Here is a 4,228-nt window from a genome sequence, read left to right on the forward strand (position 1 = left end):
GCTCAGGAACAATGCCCAGGCCCTGAGTTCAAGCCCCACGACTGACCAAAAAAAAGCAAAAATACCTTTATGAATACACAGATAAACAATTATACTTTCACTGAGCTCCCTTCCAAAAAAAGGACAGAATACAAACATATATAGTAGTGTAAAAGAATTTTTTAAAAGAAGGTGTAAGTCATTTTTAGAGATAACAGGATATTCCTTCCATATACTAGAAAATGGGTTTTGCAAGATTGGCTAAAGAAGGAAAATCATAAGGAAAAAATAGTCTCATGCAGTAGGATGCTACGAGAATATTCAAGCTTCAGAAGACAATATGGAAACAGCTATAAAAAATTAAATCACATTTCTGAATCAGCAATTTCTTCATTAAGCATTTAGCCTAAAGTATGCCAAGGAAATTGTAGAGCTGTATATAAAGCAACCAGAAAAGAAAAAGAAAAAAAAACCCACAAGCAGCTGTCAATATCAAACGGGGCTAGACATCTGTGGCTCACACCTGTAATTCCAGCTACTATGGAACCTGAGATCGGAAGATCAAAATTTGAAGCCAACCCAGTCAGGAAAGTCTGTGAGATCTTCTCTCCAATTAACCAGCAAAAAGTAGAAGTGGAGCTATAGTTCAAGTGATAGTGCTAGGCCCCAGTACTGACACACACACACAGAGCCATTGGGTTCCATGATTAAGTATTGCACATCCCTACAATATAATCCCGCACAATCTTTAAAAAGAATAAATTCAACATATCTCACTGGCACAGAATGGCTTCGAAGATAAATGGTTTAACTAAGACAGACTTTTTTTTTTTTTTGTCGGTTGTGGGGCTTGAACTCTGGGCCTAGGCGCTGTCTCTCAGCTTTTCAGCTCAAGCCGAGCGCTCTACCACTTGAGCTACAGTGCCACTTCCAATGGTTTAACTAAGAAAATCAAGGTTCTACACAGAACACCTTCATATTTTTTACGTGTCCCAAAACTGCTTTCCAGAAAGAAAAAACTGTCATTTTGGAGAGAGGCTAGAGCTCAGGAGGAAGAACTTTGGTTTGGCTGCTATTTGGTTTTGTGCTGTTGGATGAACTCCAGGCCTCATATACGTTAGACAAATGCTTTACCATCAAGCTATACTTCCAGCTCTTGCTTGGTTTCTAAGCCTTTCTAAGCACGGGGGGGGGTGGGGGGTGGGGGGGGAGGTGTCCGGTCTGGGGCCTGAACTCTGGGCCTGGGCGCCGCCGTCCCTCAGCTCTTCAGCTCAAGGCTAGCACTCTACCACTTGAGCCACAGCGCCACTTCCGGCATTTTTCTTTTTGCTTATGTGGTGCTGAGGAATCGAACCCAGGGTCTCATGCATGCAAGGCAAGTGCTCTACCACTGAGCCACCTTCCCAGCCCCTTTCTAAGCCTTTTTTTTTTCTTTCTAAGCCTTTTGAAACGTTTCGTGGCCCACCATAACTAAGGATCATTTATTTATTTTTAAATCACCAATTGTAAAGAGAGAGATCATGCATGAAAAGCTATGGATTAGTTCTGGCTCTAAGGATGAAAATGGCTTTCTGAACTTTTACTCAAAAATTAGCAACAAGCTGGATCCTGACAGTCATGCTTATAATCCTAGCTACTCAAGAGACTGAGATCTGAGAATCTTGGGCAGACAAATCTGAGAGGCTTTTATTTTTACTTAACCAGCACAAGAAAGTACAGGTATGGATAAAGTGGTAGAACACTAGCCATGAGCAACAAAGTTGAACAAGAGCAAGCAGAAGGTTCTAAGTTCAAGCTTCAGTACTGGCACGCACGTGCGTGCGCGTGCGCACACACACACACACACACACACACACACGGTTAGCAGCAATCTCAGAGCTAAACTTTCAGACTCTTACTGACAACCCTGGAGAAATGGTAGCACTTGTTTCTTCTCATCTTTCAGAAGAGGTCAGGGACTACTGACTGCTACCAGTAGCTCAGCATCAGCAACTTGCTCAATACATGCCGGAACAAATGGGAGTTGAATGAGGTAATGCCTGCCAAACGTGCCAGAAGGAGGTGACCGCCCTTCCCTGAGGGAGCTAAGGCCCTCTGTCCCCCTGAGATGTGACCCCTCACCCCTGAATCCTCATTTGGGAAGAAGGTGACTGTCGCACTGACTCCTTTGTCTGGCATGATGGATGAGGAGGATCGGAACATAAACGGAAGGCTTCTGCAGTGGCGGCTTCTATTGGCTTTCTGAACACTTCATGCAGCTGGCTGGCTGTCAGCTGCAGGGCCCAGCAATTTATGACAATCCCTAAGCAGAAGCAGCCTCTACAAGGCTGGTTCAGCAGTAGCCCAGGGACCGGAGCCAAATTCTCACTCTCCTTGAAGCTGTAGCTTCTCCTGCACCAAAGCAGAAAAAGGAAGAGGCCCTGGTGTCTCTCTCTCTCTCATGGGACCTGAATATATCACTGTTGTTGAGACAATGTCCACCTTGGAGACCCAGATAGCTTCACCAGGCCCAGCCCTGCCAAGTGACACACAGGGATTTGCCACCCATCTCAAGATGCCATAATTCATGTTGCCAACAACCAGGCAGAGCTCTGCAGCTGATATGACGGTCCAGGAAGAACAAGTATGACTGATGGAGCCCATGAGGCATGAATCTATTCCCTAGCATTGCTGTTTGTCAGTGAGTTAATCTTGGACAAGCTGCTTAACCTGTGTCTCAATTTCTTAACTATAAAATGACAAGTGTGTGTGTGTGTGTGTGTGTGTGTGTGTGTGTGTGCATGTGTGTTTGTGTGTGTGTGTGTGTGTGCATCTGACAGTCCTAGAGCTTGACTTCAGGGCCTAGGCACTGCTCCTGAGTTTTTTTGCAGCTCAAGGTTTGTGCTGGACATAAAGCTCTTTATTTTTGGTGGTTAATTGGAGATAAGAGGCTCTCAGATTAGTCTGCCCAAGCTGGCTTCAACCCATGATCCTCAGATCTCAGCTACAATTGTAAGTATAAGCCACTGACCCACAGTTTGGCAATTTTTATAAAAGACAACTGCTTTGATTGTAGGCTTGTTGTGAGTACGGAGGGAGATAGGCCATTTGTGGAGGCCACTGTGTAACAGGCAGTTCAGGAAGTAAAATGGGATCCTATTTATGATCAAAGAGATTGCATCTGGTGATCATATCACACATGGCTTCTTGAAAGGGTAAGGGATTGGGAAGAAGATGGCTAAAACATTCTTTACCAGATGGAGGTGGCCAGGAATGAATGAAAGGAAACACAGAAACAGGAGAAAAGGAAGAAGAGGTAACCAGAGTCGGTCACCAGTGGCACATGTCTGTAATCCTAGCTACATGGGAGGCTGAGATCTGAGGAGAGATCTGAGATCTGAGATCTCATCATTCAAGGTCAGCCTGGGCAGGAAAATGTATGAGACTCTTTTTGTCAATTAAGCACCAAACACACACACACCCTCACACACACACACATACACACACACACACACACACACACCACAGAAGTAGAGCTGTGGCTCAAGTGATAGACAGCAGCACTCTGAGACAACACTCAGGCCCTGAGTTCAAGCCCCAAAACCAGCACCAAGAAGAAAAGAGAGAGAGAGAAACAACCATGCCCAGAGATGATGTGTGGTTTATGGATCAGCAGGAAAACTATTGAATAGAAGACTGAAGAAGATGCTTGTCTGAGAGTCTCTGAGTACCAGCAGAGCAATCCAATACTGCACTTCTGAAAAAGTCACTTGACAATACCTTGCTTAGCACAGGGGACAGAAGACGCTAACAGAGCTAAAAACAAGAAACCAACATCCCTGGCTCTTTCTCCCTCCTTTCTTCTCCAACCCTTCACTTCTGAGCTAAACCAGCAGCTGCCCACAGAGGCTGATTCTCTAGAGAGATGTATGCATTCTACGGCTGTATCTAAAAAATGTCCCCGGGTGTTTCATTTCTCCTGTCTCTGCATGGTGAATGGGGAGCCCAAGGCCAGACAGTTCTTTGCTTCCCAAAGTAACATGTGCTGCTACACTGGATTTGCCCACCAGGGGTGCTGTTCGCTGAGAGCCCTGCCCACAGAAATTCCACAGCCAGTGAAGTCCCCTCCCTGGGCCTTTGGCTTCCCTACCCCAAAAACTCAGCATGAAGGAATGATTGTCAGTCCACATTCCCTACAAGCACATGCTTTCACCATTATTCACCATATTCCACCCATCTCATCTATTAGGATCCCTTCCATCTTTCTACC

The sequence above is a fragment of the Dipodomys spectabilis genome, unplaced genomic scaffold, assembly GCF_019054845.1.
Source record: "Dipodomys spectabilis isolate Male_0828 unplaced genomic scaffold, ASM1905484v1 ptg000177l, whole genome shotgun sequence".
NCBI lineage: Eukaryota > Metazoa > Chordata > Mammalia > Rodentia > Heteromyidae > Dipodomys > Dipodomys spectabilis.